Genomic DNA, 22,966 nt, shown 5'->3' on the forward strand with positions numbered 1-22,966 from the left:
AGAGCACAGCAAACAACGATTCTCATCAGATGACATACAAACTTAATGGCATTTTTATTTCACTTCTAGTATCTCTTTCTTCCTTTAAAGCTGTCATCACAGATTGTTTTTTTCACACAAAAATTTTCTGATTGACCCTACTACCTAGTTTGCAAGCTGAGAATTCAAAATTTGTTGGAAAATGATATGGATTCAAGCTGAAGAGTTTCTTTGCAGATACTTTTCCCATTAAATTTTAAAAAAAATGGTAAAATATGTGAAGTTTCTTCTAGGCTTTCTGATTTAGGCTCTAGGTTCCTTTGATCCTAGGAAGGAGAATATAAAAATTTTCATAGCTGCTTCGAGCTTTTATTCTCCTTTTTAAAATAAAATAATATAAAGAAATCTTATTAAAAACGAATGAATTAAAATAGGCTGATTTTTTATCATAAATATTTCTATTTAAATTTGCATAAAAAGTCATTGAAGTTTAATTACCCTCATTACAAGAAGAGGGTTAATGTCAGAAATTGAGAAGTATGCAATAGTTTTTTAAATAAGTATTTTTAAGGCATTTAACATGTATGCTAAGATTAAGTTTCTTTGTTATGATTTCAGGTTTACCAACTTGTTTATATAGATAACTTTTTTCTTCTGCGAGCCAACATATCTTAATTATTTCATTTATATTATAAAATATCATTTGCCTAATGATACAATAAATACAATTACTACAGATGTCAATGAGTTAAGATTTTCCAAATTTATGTCTTATTTTTACTGTGGCACTTAACCCTTCATTTAAATATCATTGCATTTTTTTCTCAAAATACCATGTTTCTTTAATGATTTCAGCATATCATATGCAAAAACTTTTGTTTAGAGAAACTCAGATGAATAATTATGTTCTCATTAAAACGCAACCTCTGCATTATCCTCCTAATTATCCTCCTGTCGATTTTTTAGTTGTTTAAGAGAGTGCAATGGCTTTCATCATTCTAGAATTAAAGAGTAATACTATTTTCAATCTCTGTAAAATACATAACACTATAAGATAGGACGCATTCCATGCCACCGCATGGTCACAAAAATAATTGCCTGGCAGTTTCCTCTCAAAGTCTTCTATATAAAAATGTATAGATTTATAGTTATTCAATCAAAAGAACACAAGTATAAAAGTTTTTGGCTTACTGCCTTTCTGAACAGCCTCAGATTCATATCTGTAAATAGTAAAATCTACTTTAAAAGATCATTAATTTGTCTACGCTTGAGAAGTAGTGAGTACCAGTAAGCCTAAATCATTTCACTGAGTCCTTGATCTAGCATAGAATCTCTACTAAAAGTATTTCCTGAGATGTATTTTGACATTTAATGATATCAGTTCACTTGAATATGCTCACAACATAGGTAAGATACTTCAGTTGAAACAAACTTCTAAGGAGTCCGTCTCATGCCTTTAAAGACACATCTACAAATAACAGGTCGAATGCTGTGGCACATTCCAACAGTCATAATCTAACATTTATGACATTACTTAACTCCTCGAATCCTGGTCCTTTATAGCATTCTGGAAAGTTGGAAAGTTTTATAAATTTTTCTCTTTTGTTTTTTCTTTGTATTGTCATCAAAGACAATTGAGTTTGAAGATGGGGCACTTAAGTCAGATTCAACCCTTTACTTCTGGAATGCTGCAAACAACACAAACTTCTGGGAACCAAATCCCTTTCAGTTTTGTCAGTGAATCACATAAATGGTTCTTGAGATTCAGAATATATTAATTATATAAAGACATTATTTAAAGACAACATGATTGCCATGCTTTACTCATTCATAGATTCCCTCTCCAGGACTTTTTTATTGAACAACAAAAGGTCTTTTGTGACAGACAACAAATCACAAAACTGAACAACATGATTACCATGAAATCACAAGGCACAATATTAGTACACAGTGTTACAGAGCAAAATTATGGAGGAAATTTTTCTTGATATAGTATGTTGTTTTATCTATAATACGACACAAGTTATTTACTTCAATTTATTTTTATTTTGTTCTATTATAAACTTTAATGTAAATGTTTGTTCAACTTTTACAATGATTTAATCCATGAGATTCTTTCATGCTATCTATTGCAATTCAATTGTGCATGAGATCTTATATACATTTACTGATGCTATGTGATTATGATTTTCTAGACTACAACCAATTATTGAATATTTATAAAACTGTAATATTTGGAAAAGAAGAAATGCATATGTGCCTTAAAAAGACACATAAATCACATATTAATGAAAAACATACAACTAATTTTAGTAAACAAGACAGAATTAACTTTGAACTTAATTTTGTAAACTACAATGAAAATATTCCCTTTAGTATCTTACGCGTAAAAATGCTATTTTTGTCCAAGCACAACAACATGTACAGTATGACAACATATGTTTCTTTATCATCACTAGAGTTGACTTGTTAAGCTGCCAATGATTTGAACGGTAATGAGCAGGCAATTTCAGATCTAGTGCAATAATTCGCATAAAATTTTACACCTTTCCTTCTCAGAATGTTAAGCTAGACAATATGATGGAGTTACTGAATGTATCATATATGAGGCTGATTTCTCTAATGATATAACTATATAACTTGAGAATAATTAGAAGGGAAATTAATCGCTTTGCTATTACTTCAAAGTCACTTGTATGCCCTAATGTATTGGAAGCAATGCATTAAAAACCAAGACACTTTATGATATGAAAAATATCCAACCTTAATTTCATTTCATTTTTTTAAATTATAGCAATGAAAACACAAACTTACATAAGTAAATAATATATGACTGTACTAAAAGGAAACATATCTATAAACCCAATAAGGCATATATTCCCTTCTTTGTTACCATTCACCATGAGGTATGGTCAAATCTTCTTTGTTCCTCAAGACAGCAGTGAAATACAGTACTCGTTAATTGAGGCAACCAAAACATCTAATTTTTTTCAGATATGTTTATTAAACACAGTTGAAGTGATTTCACTATGTAATTTACTGTACTAATTATCATAACTTAGAAATCTGCCAGTTGTCTTTTATACGTATGATCTTCCCGTGAGATATATTCATGGAATATTTGTTTTTCTCGTAGGTTCTGCATTCTTAAAATTTATTTATTTATTTATTTATTTATTTATATATTTATTTAATTTTTTGTTTGTTTGTTTTGAGACGGAGTCTCGCTCTGTCGCTCAGGCTGGAGTGCAGTGGCGCGATCTTGGCTCACTGCAAGCTCCGCCTCCCGGGTTCACGCCATTCTCCTGCCTCAGCCTCTCGAGTAGCTGGGACTACAGGCGCCCGCCACCACGCCCGGCTAATTTTTTGTATTTTTAGTAGAGGCGGGGTTTCACCCTGGTAGCCAAGATGGTCTCGATCTCCTGACCTCGTGATCCGCCCGACTCGGCCTCCCAAAATGCTGGGATTACAGGCATGAGCCACCGCGCCCGGCCTATTTATTTAATTTTTGAGATGGAGTCTCACTCTGTCGCCCAGGCTGGAGTGGCACCATCTCGGCTCACTGCAACTTCTGCCTCCCGGTTTCAAGCAATTCTCTACCTCAGCCTCCAGAGTACCTGGGATTACAGGGCCCCACCACCACGCCCGGCTAATTTTCGTACTTTTAGTAGAGAAGGGGTTTCAGCATCTTGGCCAGGCAGGTCTTGAGCTCTTGACCTCATGATCCGCCTGCCTCGGCCTCCCAAAGTGCTGGGATTACACGTGTGAACCACCGAGCCCGGCCAAACTTATTTCTTAAATTAGCTGTCCAAATATCTATGAGAAAATAAAACTAAATTTAAAAATAATAATTGAATCTTACAATTATACAGCAAAATGTCTTTGTTGGTGGTGGTGATTATAAAATATATCATTAATTCTCTTTTAAAGCACACAGGCCATGGAAAATAAAACCAAAACAAATGTAGCAACAAAAATTATTTTTTAGTTCTTTTTATCACAGTCCATATGCAAGAAAAAGAGAAATGAAAAAAACAAAAGAAAACCTTACCAAACACCACTTATATCTGAGACTGTTATAATTCATTTAGAAAACTCTATTCATGTACTTGGGGAAAGAAAATAACTGTATTCAGCAACATAAACATACACCCCCAGAATACGTTTAATTAATGCATTTTTATCCCCATTTAATTTGTTAATATTTGAGAGTTTCATTTAGATTTCCAATCTGGGGCATCTTTATAATCTATGAATGGGTTAAAACAATTTAGTTTTTTTTCTGGATTAGTAATTGCTCCTAGACTATGAACTTCATAATGGCTGTGGCTTTCTTTTATATTCTGTTTGCTAACAAAATCCCAGGAACTGAAACATTCCCAGATATGCAGTAAGTGTTCAATAAATATTTGTTAAGAGTACTGTATTCTTTTCACAATGTCCAACATGTACGATTCCATCTCTTACAATAAAATTGAATGAAAGGTGATTGCAACACAAGGTATGGAACTTTTCCACCTCTTGTTTATAACATGCCCATTATTTAAAACTACATGATTTTCCAGAATGTTCTTGTGCATTTTCTCCTATATCTTATGCCCTTATAAAAAATAGAAAAATACTGTTTATAAAAAACTAATATTTCACATATGGTGTGCAGATTATACTGTTTATTTCAATGAAAACATTTAGGCTGGGCACAGTGGCTCATGCCTGTAATCCCAGAACTTTGGGAGGCCGAGGTGGGTGGATCTCAAGGTCGGGAGATCAAGACCACCCTGGCTAACACGGTGAAACCCCATCTCTACTAAAAACATAAAAAATTAGCCGGGCGTGGTGCTGGGCGCCTTTAGTCCCAGCTACTCGGGAGGCTGAGGCAGGAGAATGGCGTGAACGTGGGAGGCGGAGCTTGCAGTGAGCCGAGATCGCACCATTGCCCTCCAGCCCGGGCGACAGAGCGAGACTCCGTCTAAAAAACAAACAAACAAACAAACGAAACCAAAAACATTTAAACATTCATTTTGATCAAATGAAAACTCTCTAAATTAATAAGTCAATCAGTAGTTAAGAAACAGAAATCAATAATGCTTTTGTTAGGGTAGCAATAAATATTTATAAAATGCAACAGAGGGAATTGCACTCACTGTAAAAACTAAAAAGTACTAAGAAATGATGAGAACTACATCGTTAGTATGGTAAGGAAGCTAAAACATTTATTAAAAGAAAAATATAATTGTAACATGTTTTGATAACAAAAGTATGTAATGCTATCGTGGTATTCATGGAAACATGACTTGCTGGCAGTTCTACCTTAGATGGGTGAGGCTTGGGCCCATCCAGGAGCACATCACGATGAGCACAGGATCTTTGGATGGATCATCTTAAAGTATTTAGCATGCTATTCATCTTTTTTTTCTTCTTTCCTTATTTTTCACCCAAAAGATAAATAATCAAGGACATTAACAAAATGTTCACAAAAGATGAAATGCTCATGATGGAAGGTAAAATGTTTAAAACTTAGAATTTATGTGTCTCACACTAGCAAAAAGAAATGTTAAAATGAAATCCTCAGTGCTGGTAAGGATGTGTTGAAACAGACAATTTAAAATAACAGATATCACTGCCTATATCATGTATATTAATAAAGATTTTGAAGGAACATGTTACTGAGACTATGCAATTCTATCATATTCTTTAACATAGCAACATTGTGGATGGGACTCTGTCATTGGGGCAATTTGAATATAAACAAAGTTTATCACAGCGTATTTGATAATAGAGGAAAAATTTGAGGAAAAAACATTAGCCAAGAATGGTGTGTTACATTAAAAAAATGAAGATCCTAGAGATAACTTAAAAAGAATGGAAAATTGCTAATACATACTATTATTATGCTGTTCACTAACAGAACTCTAGAAACTGGAACATTTCCAGATATGTAGTAAATGCTCTATAAACATGATAAATATGATAAAAAAGTAGAAGCACGTTTTACCTGTGGTTTCTTTATAATTATGTTTTGGAGTTACAATTGCCATTCCCACCATCACTGGACATTTTACTTGAGAATTTCACAAGGACTGCCAGTCAATATATAAAAGTACTAGGTTTCCCTAACATGAGAGGGCATTTGTCCATCAATATGTAATACATGCAGGTCTCTTTGTTATTTACTTTAGTTGCAAAACCTAGCCATTTGGATGGCCAAGTAACCAACAGTCATCGAGTCCTAACCAAATAGAATAGAAAATAATGGGAATTGGTAAGCAAGTTCCACTTATTTATTTGCTTTCTCCATGGAAAATAAATGCATGAGTATCTACTGTGTCTGAATATACAACGTAGTCAATGAAAGGTCTTCATTGGGGTTTATAATTGCTGCTTTCAACTTGCTCAATAGAGAAATGTGGCTTGTGAACACCATGCTCTCACCATCCTACACAAACTGTTAAAGTTTTCACTTTCCTTAGGGTAGAAGAAGATACATGTAAAAAAAAAAATGACTACTGTCTGTGTTAGGCCATTCTTGCATTACTAAAAAGAATTTCCCAAGACTGGGTAATTTATAACAAAAGTAAACTTGATTGGCTCATGCTTCTGCAGGCTTTACAGAAAACATGGTTCCGGTATCTGCTCAGCTTCTGAGAAGGCTTCGGGAAGCTTACAATTGTGGCAGAAGGCAAAGCAGGAGCAGGCATATCAGGAGCGAGCGAGCGAGCGAGCGAGAGAGAGAGAGAGAGAGAGAGAACAGGGTGGGGAAGGTACCACACCAAAATCAGATCTTATGAGAACTCACTCACTATTGCAAAGACAGCATCACTCACTATTGCAAAGACAGCACCAAGCCATGCAGGCTGTGCCTCCATGATCCAAACACCTCCCACCTAGCCCCACCTCCATTACTGGGGATCACATTTGAACATGAGATTTGGGCAGAGACAAATATCCAAACAATATTACTATCTTCTAGTATGTATTTCCTCCAACAGGTGAAAATTTTGGTGGAGTAGTTCACCATGTTATTTTATGCAGGAATGTGGGGGAATTATCACAGCTATTTTTCTGAAAAATATATTTTACTTAAAATATTTTTAAAAAGAGAATTTTAAATCAACAAATTCAACAGGAGTTTTCTCTCTTTGAGGAGGCATTGAAATCATAAGTAGCTATGAGCGGTTTCTTTATGCTTTACTGTACTTTTCAAATTTTATATGCTGAACACATTGTTGTGAAATGCAGGAGAAAAGGAGAGTTTATAGAAAATAAATAGGTTCATACATTCATAGGACAAAAATTGGTTCTTAGCCAATAAATATATTAGTATCTTAGGCACAGCTTCTTTGTACTGTTTCACAATTGATAACTACCTGAGGTTTCCAAAAAATGACATTCAAATAACTTTTAAACATAAAGTTTTTGGGAAGTAGAGGATATTATTATTTCATATAAAAATAAATGCCTGTAAAATAAATATATAACCAATACAATTTTATTTTGCATTTATGTCTGTATTATCAAAAGTTTGGAATAGAAATACGTGTATGGGTTTTGAACTCAACCCTATTTATATCTTCTTAAAAATATGTTAAGGAAACCAAGGAGATAAGTAGCTGCTTTTTTCCCAAAATCCCTTTTTAAAAATGATTGGTGATCACCAGTTTTTCTTTTTTTATTATTATCATTAATTTGTTTTATTTGTGTGTATGGTTCCGTGCATGCACCTGTGCACACGCATGCCTGTTTTAGTCTGTATACTATTAAACATTCAAATGGATTGAAAACATAGCTTTGATTTTTTTTAATCTCAGTTTTGTTAGGAAAACAAACTGAAGTACTAACTGGTGAAACGATTTTTAATGGAACATTTTAAAATGATGTTTGGAAAATAAGTGGGATTTTTACAGTCAATGTAATTCCCGGCATCCAGGGAATATACTGAATAGGGAAGAATTTCCCAGGGTAAACTTTGTGACATCAAGGAGGACCCCCCTTTTGGAATTTAGGAGGAAAATTGGGCTCGATTAAATTATGTATATGTTATGCAAAGAGGATAATTATCTTGCTCATTACCATTGCTGCTTGGAATTGTAGCAGTTTCTCTTTCTACCACAGTTGAAGATGAATGGGAATGTTGCCTTAATCATTTTCATTTTTGAAAACCCTTCTTTCCCTTCCATGCTGGCAGCTCTACCTTAGGTTGGTAATGTCTGTGCCTGTCCAGATGCACAATATGATCAGCAGAGGCAAACACATTTGTTTGATTAAAGAGAATAAATGAGGTGCCAATAATCTTCCTAGTTTTCTGGCCCTCAGCTGTTATTTATAAGCATTCTGCTTGTGCTGTCATTATTGCATATCCATGCCAGAAAATGTTTATTTTTAATAAATAGCATAATGGTATGTAAAGCTCACAGAGAAAACAAATATTGAAACAATTCTAATATTCAGATAATACTTACTCTGTCATATATTGACAGCTGTTAGACTTTTGACAAAATTATAAATTCCTGTCAAACTTGTCAGTAAGTATTGACCAAGTTAACTTTGTCAAGAATCTCCATTAGCAAATATGTCAGGAAACTTCTACAAATACAGACATTCAAAGATGTACTTTATATCTTCAAAGCAAGATGATGTTACGAAGGTAAATATAGGATTTGTTAAGGGACACTTTAGTCTTTGAGCTCAGACCTTAGTCTTTGAGTGCTAAAGAATTCTTGCCAGTTGCAGAAATGTTATTCACTGTGGCAAGTAAAAGAACTGAAGGGATTTTATTAAAGGTACAGTCAGTTGATCTGAAGAACGTAAATAAGTGACATTTCCTATCATATGATGAATGTCCAATTAAATCTCAAAAGTATTTAAGACAAAGGGATTAAAATAACTATAGTTACAATAATTTGATAATGGATGCATAATATAAAAATGTAAATTGAGACATCACCAACATAAAATGTGAGGGGAACGGAAGTTAAAAACGTAGATGATTTTTGTACATAGTTGAAGATGTTCTCAGCATAATATAGACCATCACAGTTATTAAATGTTTTACATAAGCCACATAATATCCACAAAGGAAATAAGAAAACCTGAGTAGAGACATAGAAATAAAGAAAATAAAAATAAAGAAAAGGGAAATGAAGCATACAACCACAAATCACAATAGACTACAGCAACAGAGGAAGAGTAAAACAAATGGCTTGTGAAATAGAAAACAATTAACCAACTGACATTGGTAAGCCCTTGCCTATTTATCTGTAGTTACTTTAAAATAAATGAAACAAATTTTCCAATCAAAAGACATAGGTTGGATGAATTGATTTAAAAAAAAAAAAAACAAAAGTAAGATCAAACTCTATGCTGTCTACAAGGGGTTCAACTTTAGTTTTAAGGATACACATAGGCTGAAAGTGAAGGGACTGAAAAAGATACTTTGTGCAAACAGTAACCAAAAGAGGAGAGGTAAGATTATACCTCTACCAGACAAAACAGACTTTAAGTTAAAAACTGTCCAAAGTAACAAAAAGGTCATTATGTAAAGATAAAATGGTCAGTTTCTTAAGAGGATATCATAATGTTACTATGCATGTAGCCAACACTTCAGCTACTAAATATATAAAGCAAATATTAACAGAAATGTAAGCAGAAACCGAAAGCAATATAATAATAGTAGAGAAGTTTAGCTTTCAACAATAGATAGATCATCCAGACAGAAAATCAATAAGGAAACAGTGAACACCAATAACTCTATAGTCCAAATAATGCTATAGTCCAAAAATATACAAAACATTACATCCGACAGCAGCAGAATATCCATTATTTTCATGAACAACTGAACATTCTGCAAGATAGACCAAATATTAGTCCACCAAACAAGTCTTAACAAATTCAGGAAGACTGAAATTGTATCAAGTTTATATTCTGACTACAATGGTATGAATCTGGAAATCAGCAACAGGAAGAAAATTGGAAAATTCACAAATATGTGAAAATTAAAACAATATGTTCCTGATTGAACCAATGGATCAAAAATATCAGAAGGAAAATTGTAAAAATTATATTTTGAGATAAATGAAAATTGAAATACATATAAAATCTTACGGAATGCAACAAAAGCAGTTGTAAGTGAAAAGTTTTTAATGATAAATGCCTACATTCAGAAAGAAAAAATATCTCAAATAACCTGAAATTACAAACTAAGCCAAGATTCAGAAGAAAGAAAATAATAAAGACTGGAGAAAAAAATTAATAAAATTGACGCTAGAAAAACTACAAAAATGTAAATGGAAGAAAGAGTTAATTTTTCAAAAAGATAAACAAAATTGACATAACTTTAGCTAAAGTAAAAAAAGAAAAACAGAAGATTACATTAAATAAAATTAGAAATGGAAGAAGAGACAGCACAATGATACCACAGCAACAAAAAAGATCGTAAGAGACTGCTATGAACAATTACATGCCAACTAATTGGATGACCTAGAAGAAATTGATAAATTAATATAAACATAAAACTTAGCAAAACTGAATCATAAAAACTTAGAAAATCTGAACAGAACAATGTTGAGTAAAGAGATCAAATCAGTAATCAGCAAACTTCCAACAAAGATAAGCCCAGAGCCTGATGGCTTCACTGGTAAATTCTGCCAAACATATAACAAAAATTAATATCAATCCTTCTTAAACTCTTCCGAAAAGTTAAAGAGAAAGGAACACTTTTAAATTCATTTTATGAGGATGGAATTAGTCTAATACCAAACCAAGACAAGGAGATAGCCCAGAAAAGAAAATTTATAGGCAATATCCCTGACAACAATGAATGCAAAAAATCCTCAACAAAAGTTAGCAAATTAACTTCAATAGCACATTGAAAGGATCATACACTGTGATAAATTAAGATTTATCTTGGGATTCAAAGATGGTTTCACATAGACAAAAGAATAAATATATCAATTCAACAGAATCAAGGATAAAAAGCACGTAAACATCCCAATAGACACAGAAAATAGCATTTGACAAAATTTAACATCCTCTCTCTCTCACACACAAAAAAGCCTCTTTGCCAATTAGGTACAGAAGAAGTTTATCTCAATAAATAAAGTACTATATATGACAAGCCCACAGCTAATACTAATAATTATCAGTGAAAAGCCAAAAGCTTTTCCTATAAGATTAGGAACAAGACAAGAATGTTCATTCTTAATCACTTCTATTCAATATAGAACTGTAAGGCATAGTCGAGCAATTAGGTAAGAGAAATAAATAAAAGGCATTCAGTTAGAAAGGAAGAAGTAAAATTACCTATTTGTAGATAACATGATCTTATATATACAAAACTCTGTAGATTCCAACAAAAAACTGTTAAAACTAATAAACAAATTCGATAAAGTTGCAAAATACAAAACAAACATACAAAAATAAGTAGCATTTACATAGCAGTAACAACAAGCTATTCAGAAAAGAAATTAAGAAAACAATCCCACTTACAATAGCTGCAAAGTTAAGATACATAGGAATAAATTTTTTTAAGGAGATGGAAGATCTTTACACTGAAAACCAAAAAACATTGATGAAAAAAAATCAAAGAAGACATAAACAAATAGAAAGGTATCCTCTTTTCATGAACTTGAAGACTCGTTATTGTTAAGATATGGATACTTCCCAAAGTGATCTACAGCTTTAAAAGCAATCCTTAATAAAATTACAATAACATTTTTCAGAGAAATAGAAAACACTATCCTAAATTTTATATGGCACCACGAAAGAACATTAATAGCCAAAGTAGAAAAAAATGCTGGGGACAGGATAGTATCTGATGTCAAAATATACTCTAAAACCATAATAATTAAACTGGCATGATACTGGCATAAAGATAAACATAAGACCAACGGAACAGAATAGAGTACCCAGAAATAAATCCATGCATTCACAGTCAACTGATCTTCAACGCAGTTGTCAAGAACACACAATGAAGAAAGAAATGTCTTCAATAAATAGTATTGGGAAAATATACTATCCACATGGACAGGAATGAAATGAAATTCTTATCTGACATTATAAACAAAAATCAACTCAAAATAGATTAATCCTTAAAAGTTTTGAAGTTGTAAAACTACTAGAAGAAAACATACGGGACATCTTAACATTGATCTGGCAATAATTTTTAAAATAGGACCCCAAGAGCACATGCAACAAATGTAAAAAATAGAGAAATGAAATCACATAAAATTAAAAAGCTCTGTACAGCAAAGGAAACAATACACAGAATAAAAAGACAACCTACAAAATAGAAGAAAATATTTGGAAATCATACATCTGATAAGTGGTTAATATTCAAAATATACAACTTCAATAGCACATTGAACTCAATTCAGTAAGAAAACCAATAACTGGATTTTAAATGGGCAAAGGTCCTGAACAGACATCGCTCAAAAGAAGAGATCATGATGGCCAACAGGTATATGATAAAATGGTCAACATTCTTAATCATTAGGGAAATGAAGAATAAAACTATGATGAGATTTCACTGCACACTAGTCAGAATGACTATTAGACAAAATATTGAGAATATAGAGGAAAAATAATCCTTACTCACAGTTGTTGAGAAGGTCAAGTAGTATGGCCATAATGGAAAACAGTATGGAGATTTACAAAAAAAAAAAAAAAGAAAAGTAGAACAATAATATGATCTAGCATTTCCATTTTTGGGTATATATATACGATATATATAGTATATATATCGTATATATATACCATATATATCTGTCATATATATCATATATATCGTATATATATATATATCATACATGTATCGTATATATATCTATCATATATATCTTATATATATATATCTTATATATATATATATGCAAAATGAAATCAGTATGTTGAAGAGATATCTGCATTCCTGTCCTCCCGTGTTCATTGCAGCATTATGCACAATAACAAAGATCTGAAATCCAACTGTTTATCAACAAATGAAGGAATAAGGAAAATGTAGTGTACACACACACACACACACACACAAACACACACAACTGATTAGTCCTCAGACTTTTAAAAGGAGGAAATCCTCTCATGTGTGATAACATGGATGAACCTGGAAGACATTATGCTAAGTAAAGTTAGCCAGGAACAGAAAGGTAAATACCGTATTATCTTATTTCCATATGGAATCCAAAATAGTAGATTCGATAGCAGAGAGCAAAATAGTGGTGGCCAGGGGCTGAGGGCATCAGTGGGTGGGGGAGTACATCAGCAGATGTTGGCTAAAGGGTACAATGTTTTAGTTAGCATAACTAAGTTTTAAAGATCTATTGTAAAGCACTGTGACTATAGTTAATAATCGCGTAATATATACTTCAAATTGCATACGGAGTCGATTTTACGTGTTCTAACTATACACACACACACACAAGTATGTGAGATGATTATGCTAACTATCTTTGTTTAATAATTTCATTATACATACATCAAACATCATATTTATATATAATAATTAAATTATACCTTAATAAATGTGGGAATTTTTTTTAAATGTGTCTATTTCTGGGTTTTCTATACTACTCCATTGATCCTTGTTTCTACTCCTCTGTCAATACTACTTTGTCTTATTACGGTTATGTAATAAGGCTTGATATAAAATAGAATGCCCCTTTTACTTTATTCTTTTTAAGATCGTTTTAGCGATCCTGGGGCTCATACTTTTACAGATAAATGATAGATATACTTTAGGTCAACAAATGTTCTTGCTGGAATTTTGCTAGGAATTACATTAAGTGGGAAGATCAATTTGAGAAGAATTGATATCTTTTCTTTGCTAAGTTCCCATCCTTTTAATTCCCAATGATCTCAAATGGTAGGTATAATATACATTGACACTTTTGAAAACATTACTTTAAATCTTTCCCTTTCTATCACTTCCCTTTCATCAATCATAATTAATCCTCTCCCCTATTCTAACATACCTTAGACCTCCTTGAAACTAACCATCTATTGAACTAATTAATTATTAACTATGTATCAACTCCCACTTATAATGATTTACCAGTCTCTCAGGTTTATTCTATATATCATTTAATAGGTTACATCAAATTAAATCAGCCTATGGTCTTAAAAATCTTTATCCAAGAAAGAATACTTGAATTTTATAATCAATTATGTTGCTTTCAACTGAATTCTAATTAATTTTGGCATTTATATGCTTGTTTATTTTGTTGTAGCTTCAATGTGATAGCTATTCCCCTAATTTGATGCTTCATAAATTTTATTTTGTAAGAAAAAAGGTTCAAGAGCATGCATTTTATTATTACATCTTTGGCTAGATTTTATATACTGTGTTTTTTCTACTGCTATTCTTAATGTGTAACCTTTTTTCTGAACTATTCTTTTGAGTATATGATTTTCAGACATTTAAAACTCAATTGTAAATATCTATAGCTGTTTTGCTTTGTTAGGCTTTTTTATTTTGTGGAGTTTGTACAAAAACTACAATTTCTACTACATAGGATATGTTGAGGTTTGCTTTGTGACATAATACACATTTACTTTTGTATATGCATCTGTTTTGGAGATGATTGCATCGTCCGTTTTTTGTTTTAAAATAATATTAATATGCATTGTTAGTTGCACATCAAAATGCAGTGTTCAACACTGTTTATTATTTAAATATCTTCTGGATTTAACATGTACTCTTTTACTTTCACTAGTATCCGCTCAAATTATAAACATATTAATATTTCACAGAGCAAGCCTAACCGATTTTATTATTTATTTACTTATTTATTTTGACAGAAGAGTCTCACTCTGTCACCCAGGCTGGGGTGCAGTGGCACAATCTCAGCTCACTGCAACCTCCACCTCCTGGGTTCAAGCAATCTGCCTCAGCCTCTGGAGTAGTTGAGAGTACAGGCATGCGCCACCACTCCTGGCTAATTTTTTGTATTTTTAGTAGAGAGGGGATTTCACCATGTTGGCCAGTCTGGTCTTGAAGTCCTGACCTCCCAAAGTGCTGAGATTATAGACGTGAACCACCGTGCCCCGCCTCTAACAAATTTTAAAGAAACATTGATTTTATCAGTTTTTAGTTCTAGATGTGAATGTCTTTGACATATTGTACATTTTTAAAAAATCAGAATGCTAACTTATTTTTTATGTAATTTAAATCTATTCAATACTGCATTTATTTCTGCATATCTTTTCTTCTTTATAATTTACATCAGATGTCTCCTAACACCTTTGTGTGCATGTGAAGGGTCAGATAGTAAATCATGTCAACATCATGAGCCATAAGGTTTCTTTCAAATACTGAATTCTGCCATGTTAGCACAAAAGCAGCCATAGACTATGTAAAAAGAAATGGGTATAACCATTTCTTAATAATACTTTATTTACAAAAGAGGCAGTGAGGTAAATTTGGGGGAGTGACTAAAGTTTGCAGACCCTTGATCTACATAATTATTCTGCATAATATATGGGGCTGCATATGAATTTATATTCTTTACTTTTTTGTTTTATTAAGATTATTTTAAAAAGATAATATACTCTCATTGGGTGATATTATGCAAATATGTGAGAGAAGATATTTGCATTTAGCAAAGCTATTTACTAGATGAAATTAAGGCCTAAATAGGGTAAGATCACAGAGCTGAGGTCAAGCTCATTCTGCTTGGCTCTGTCCTGAACTGCCAAAGTGTACAATCACTTAATCATTCACCTGCTAAACAGACATTTATTTTTTACTTGCTATTAAATTTTAAGTGCCATTTTATGCATATTATCAGACTTATCATGGTCAGAGTCTGGTTATTTTAACTTTTTCTGACCTCCAGAACAAACTTGTAAAGGGCTCAATGGAAACCAGTGGCTTATTAAAGTATTAATCTAGTTAGAAGACCTACAAAGGAGTTTTACGGTGATAAGAACTAATATTAGTAGAAAAATAAGCGAATTCTGAAGTTAGACTTATTTATTAGGTAGCAATATGCTAAACACCATTACCACTTTATCTCAATTTTCCTGAAATAAAAGATTTAAACTGGCCAATAAGAAATCGTATTGAAGGCTATTTGAAAATAAACTATAAATTGCCTATGAGATATCACAGAGAATTTGGCATTTTTTTCTCTTAATGAATCAATAGAAGGAAAATATGTAGACTCCTGAGAACACAAGTAGATGGCCTTAAATAATCTCTTCCCAGGTTTTTGTCACTTTGTAATATAAAATAACAATGATATAAACTTAGTTGATGACAACTAACATAAAACATGTATATGATCTTTTTGTTTATAGGAGTCCTTAAAATTTATATGTGAAAATTTGGAAAGTTGTTTAATGCCACTTAATTATTTTAGGTCCCAAGGGTATCATTTAAATAACTAATGCTTCATTGCACTAAATGGTCCAAAAGTGTCCTCAAAACTGTAAACTTGTTTTCAGAAGTGCCTAAAGAGTCCCTAGGGAATATCTTAATTGTCTAGAGTACCTTCCTCATTAGTATATTGATTTAAATATTTCTATGATACCAGGCATGCAAGTCTCCACATGTAAATCATTTATAAAACTTTTATTTAAAGATATATCACTTTATTATGTCTTTATTGAAGAAGCCAAAGGGATACATAACTCTATCCACTAAAGAAATGGATACTAATTGCATGTGGGCAGTGGTGTATAATTAGAGATAGAAAGCTTAAATAGCAGTAGTCATTAAAAAAAGTAGTTGAGTTTAGATTTAACAATAATAATATCAGCTACTTTTGTGATCATCTTATTTTCTGCAAGATAGAAAAGAACACTAATAATGTTATTAAACATGTAAAATCAGAATATTTTAATAAAATATTTTATTAATATTAAGAATAAGAATATTTTAACAAAATATTGTTATTCAACATGTAAATAATTTTAACAAAATATTGTTACTTTAACAAAATATTGTTATTCAACATGTAAATAATTCAGAATATTTAACAAAATATTCTGAATTATTTACATGTTGAATAACAATATTAATAGAATATAATTTATTATTCAACATTAAATTGGAATTTATGAAATGCACGAGTTCATTTATTTCTAATTTTTAAATAAATAACTTTTACATAATATGTAAAAATATTTTCCTCTGCTATATTATCCCCGAAAATGTCTCATACTATGTTTCTTCTAACTTTAAAATCACACCATGATTTTAAGTAGTCCTCACTTTCTATTATATATAAATGTATAATAGATATACACACACCTATTAACTATATGCATAGTAGTATGGTTACTACATAGTAAATAATACATATTGTTATAATATAAATATATATAATAATACATATTGTTATAATATAAATATATTACATATGTATAATAAATATCATTATAATATGAATATATAATACATATTATAAATACTACATATTTATTATATAGTTACAGTATTCAAGACAAGGTATGTGATATTGGTGAAAGGAATAGACACATAGATAAATAAAGCATCATAGAGAAGTCAGAAATAGACCTTCACAAATACGACCAATTAATTTCTTAGTAAGTCTTTTTTTTGTTTTGTTTTGAGACAGAGTCTTGCTCTGTCACAAGGCTGGAGTGCAGTGGCACAATCTCTGCTCACTGCAACCTCTGCCTCCCTGGTTCAAGCAATTCTCCTGCCTCAGCCCTCCTGAGTAGCTGGGACTTGTAGGCATGTGCCACCATGCCCGGCTAATTTTTGTATTTTTGGTAGAGACTGGGTTTCACCATGTTGGCCAGGATGGTCTTGATCTCTTGACCTCACGATCTGCCCGCCTCATCCTCCCAAAGTGCTAGGATTACAGGCACGAGCCACTGTGTCTGGCCTTTCTTAGTAAGTTGTAAACGTAATTAAATAGAAAAATGATAGACTTTTCATCATCATATGAGTCATATGGACACTAACAGGCAAAAAAGAAAAAAATTTAAAAAAAGAACCTCAGCTTAAACATCATACTTTACACAAAAATTAACTCAAATTGGGTCATGGACTTAAATGTAAGATATAACACAATAAAATATTTAAAATATTAGAAAAAAAATCTTTAGTATCGAGAATTAAACAAAGGGTTTTTAGACTTGCAACCAAAAGGACTATTAGTAAAAGAAAAAAAAAATGATAATTGTGGCTTATGTCCTTCTGGATTCAGTGTACCCACTTTGCCCTGACCTGAGGATTTCAGCTGTGGCCCAGAGACCTTCTGGAAACCTGACCTTCAAGCACCCATGGTCTTCTCTTGGACTCCCACAGCCTAAGTGTTCTGCCTGTCCCTGCCTGAGAGTTCAGCCTGTGACCCTGGGACAAGCCCATCCCTTCCCATCATGGCCAGCACTAGAGCCCTGGGCTAACCTGAGCCCTCTCTTTCCTATCCAGCTGATTCTGGACTCATACACCCAGTCCATACACAGTCCAGTGGGCATCTAAGGGCTGGGGAATTAAAGAACTACCCACCCCATTCCAACATTGCTGGCACCTGACCACCTTCCTCAGGGCCTGGGGTCAGGCTGAGGCAGCCATTACCATTACCAATCCACATTTGCACAAGCCCAAAGGTGGAGGCCCTGCTTTACATGAAGAATCAGTACTGCCAGAATGGAGAACAGGAGAGCCACAAAGCTATCTGAATCAGGCTGAGTGATGAAATTCTGACCCAAAACCATTCTCAAGGAGAGTCACAAATCAGGCATTTCCTAAGGCTCACATCCACATTGTAAGATCTAAATTAAGAGTCACAGCTGTAGAACAGGGGTGTGATAGGGCAACAGTACACATTTCTGACTCCCTATGATGAGGAGCTGGTACAGCTCCCCCATACTCCAGCAAACGCGTCAGCAAAATTCACCAGGAGCTTCCCCAGCCATACTCATTGGGGCTGGGGCCTGTGCTTGCCATAGGGGTATTTGTGGGCCAACCAGGGACTTTAGCGCTGCCAGGCTCTGTTCTCCCACCAACATAGAGCAAGAAGCAGAGGGCACCGGGCTCACCACTATCCAACCCATCACCTGAGATAACAGAGTACCTCACAGTAAAATTAAAAGATGAGTTATGTACTGATCTGCTTGTGCCATGGCTGGCTCTCGTGGGTTAGCATTATCTATTGGCCTGTAGGTCAAATGGCACAGCCCAATATAAGAGCTGCTGACAGAGGCGCATAGGGCCATAGAAGCAAAACTAAAGAGCCCTACCCATTTTACTCTACAGTCACATCACCTGGGAGAGGAAAGAAAACCCAACAGTAATATAGGAAAAGAAAGGGAATAATCGTATTTGCATGAAAATGATTACACAAATTAGAAGTGCCAGCATGTCCATGAAAAATGTATTATGTTGTAACAGCCCTAACGGATCAAACTATCTCTCCAGCAATGGTCCCCAACCAAAAGGGAAACTCAGAAATAACAAATAAAGAATTCAAATCATGGATGACAAGGAAGTTCAACATAGTGAAGACAAGACTGAAAATCAACACAAAGAAACTATTAAAACAATCCAGAAAATGACGGAAGAGATGAACACATTAAAGATAAATCAGTAAGAGTTTATATAGTTAGAAAACTCACTTAAGGAATTACAAAATACAATCAAAAGCTTTATCAGTAAAATAGACCAAGCAGAAAAATTTCAGATCTTGAAAAATTGTTTTTCAAACAAATTCAGACAAAATTAAAGAAAATGAACAAAGTTTTTTTAAAAGTGGAGTTATGTAACGTGACTAAACCTACCAATTATTGCCATTCCTGAGAGAAAGAGAGAAAAAGTTAACAATGTGGAAAATATGTTTGAGGGACTAATTCAAGAAAAAATGTCCTAATCTTGCTAGAGAGGTTGAAATCCAAATACAATAAATTCAGACAAAACCTAGGACAGGCTATACAGAATGAACATCACCAAGACATGTAGTCACCAGAGGTTTCAACGTCAACACTAAAGAGAAAAATCTTGAAGACAATCAGGAAGAAAAAAAAAAAAAAAAAGGCCAGATCACAAGGTCAACACTAAAGAAAAAAAAAAAAAAAATCAAAGACAGCCAGAAAAAAGGGCCAGATATATATACAAAGGTAACCCTGTCAGGCTAACAATGGACTTCTTAGCAGAACCACTATAAGGTAAAATAGATTGCAGACCTATTTTCAGTATTCTTAAAGGAAAGAAACTCCAACCAAGAGTTTTGTATCTCAAGAAACTAAACTTTATAATATGTGAAGGAAAAATAATTTTTTTTTCCGACAAGCAAGAACTAAGGGAATTCCACCAGACCAGTCTTATAAGAGATCCTTAAGGTAGTTCTAAGCATGGAAATTAAAGAACAATATTTGATACCACAAAAATAAATATAAGCACACAGCCCAGTGACCTTTTAAAGCAACTACACAACCAGGAATACAAAGCAACCAATTAGTAACTTTATGATAGATTCGAAACCTCACAAATAATTACTAACCTTAAATGTGAATAGCCTAAACAGCCCACTTAAAAGATACAGAGTGGAAAGTCGGATAAAAAAAATAGACCCATCCAACTACTGTCTTCAAGAGACCCATCTCATAAGTAATGACACACATAGGCTCAAAGCAAAGGGCTAGAAAAAGATCTATCCACACAAATGGAAATCAAGAACAGTAGGAGTCACTATTCTTATATCAGATAAAACTGACTTTAAACCAGCAACAGTCAAAGGACAAATAGGGGCGTTACATAATAATAAAGGGTTCAATTCAACAGGAAAAAATTGACTACAGCAAATATATATGCATCCAATGTTGGGGTACGCAGATTCATAAAACAAGTAGTTTCAGACCTATGAAACATTGAAGACAGACAGAAAATAATAGTTGGAAACATCATCACCCTACTGGCAGTGTTAGATCATTGAGGCAGAAAAATAACAAATTCTGGATGAAGATTTCACACTTGAACAATTATACCTAATAGAGATCTATAAAATCCTCCATGCATCAACCACAGAGTATAATTCTTCTCATCTGCATGCAGAACATACTCTAAGACCAAACATGCTAGGCCATGAAGTATCAACAATTTTTTAAAAATTGCAGCCAAACCAAGCATACTTTCCAGCTACAGTGGAATGAAAATATAAATCAATACCAAGAGGATCTCTTAATACCACACAATTACATGGAAATCAACCAACTGGTTTTTAAATTGCTTTTGGGTAAACAACAAAGTCAAGGCAGAAATAAAAAATTACTTGAAACTAATGAAAATAGAGATGCAACATACCAAAATCTCTGGAATGCAGCAAAAGCAGTGTTAAAAGTTTTTAATGTAAACACCTACATCCAGAAGTTAGAAGAATCTCAAATTAAAAATCAAACATTGAAACTTAGAGAAAACTAGTAAAACAATAACAAAATAATCCTAAAAGTAGCAGAAGAAAATAAATAACTAAAATCAGAGGATAACTAAAGAAATAACTAAAATAAGAGCAAATTGAGACCCAGAAATTCACACCAAAGATCAATAAACCCAAATTTTCTTATTTGAAAGGAGAAACAAGATCAATACAGCTAGAGTAGATTAACACCAAAAAAGAGAGAGATCCAAATAAGCACAGTCAGAAATGACAAAAGTGACATTACAACAGAAATAAAAAAGATCCTAAGGGACTACCGTGAACGTCTCTATGCACACAAGCTAGGAAATCTAGTGGAAATGGATGAAGTCCTGGAAACACACAAACTCATACTATTTAATCAGAAAGAAATTGAAATCCTGAACAGAACAATATCTTGTTTTGAAATTGAATCAGTAATAAAAACAAAACCCTAAACCAGATGGATTCATAGCCAAATTCTACCAGACATACAAAGAAGAGCTGGTACCAGTTCTACTGAAACTACTGCAAAAATCCGAAAGAAAATAAAAAACTTACAATGAATAACAAATTCAATAAATTTACAGGAAACAAAATCAACATACAACCTACAAAAAATTGCATTTGTATTTCTATATACTAACAACATACAATCTGAAAAGGATATTAAATCAATCTCATTTATAATGGAATTAGACCCATTAAAAATAGAAATAAACCTAACCAAGGAGGTAGAAGACTTTTTTTTACACTGAAAACTATAATATATTAATGAAAGACATTAGACACATACAAATGAAAAGAAATATAATGTTTATAAATTGGAATCTTAATACTGTTAAAATATTTATGTTACACAATGAATTGGAATTCTATTCCCATGAAAATCCCAGTGATATTTCTTTTAGAAATAGAAAAATAGTCCTAAAATTCATATGGAACAACAGAAGACTCAGGATATAGAAAGTCATCTTGAGAAGAAAGAACAAAACTGGAGGCACCACACTGCCTAATTTAAAACATATTACAAAGCTATAGTAATCAAAACAGTATGGTATTAGGCTAAAGAAAGATATACAGAACAATGAAACAGAATTAAGAGCTTGGCTGGGCATGCGTGGCTCACAACTGTAATCACAGAGAGGCTGAATAGAAAAAATAATGACAAGACCCAATGATCTGTTACCTGTAAGTAACACTTCACCTATAAAGATATACACAGACTAAAAATAAGGGGTTGGAAAAAAATATTTCATACCAACAGAAACCCAAAAAAAAAAAAAGCAGGAATAGCTATACATAGATTTCCAGACAAAAACTACAAGAAGAGACAAAGAAGGTCATTATATAATGATAAGGGTATTAATTCAGCAAGAGGATATGACAATTGTAAATATATATGCACTCAACACTGGAGCACCCAGATATATAAAGCAAATGTTATTAGAGCTAAACATGGAGATAGACCTATTACAATAATAGCTGGAGACATCAGCATCCACTCAGCATTAGATAGATCATGCAGACAAAAAGTCAACAGAGAAATATTCAACTTAGTGTGCAACTATAGACCAAATGGACCTAACAGATATTTTCAGAACACTTCATTCAGTGGCTCTACAATACACATT

Source organism: Nomascus leucogenys, chromosome 25, assembly GCF_006542625.1.
Source record: "Nomascus leucogenys isolate Asia chromosome 25, Asia_NLE_v1, whole genome shotgun sequence".
NCBI classification, from domain to species: domain Eukaryota; kingdom Metazoa; phylum Chordata; class Mammalia; order Primates; family Hylobatidae; genus Nomascus; species Nomascus leucogenys.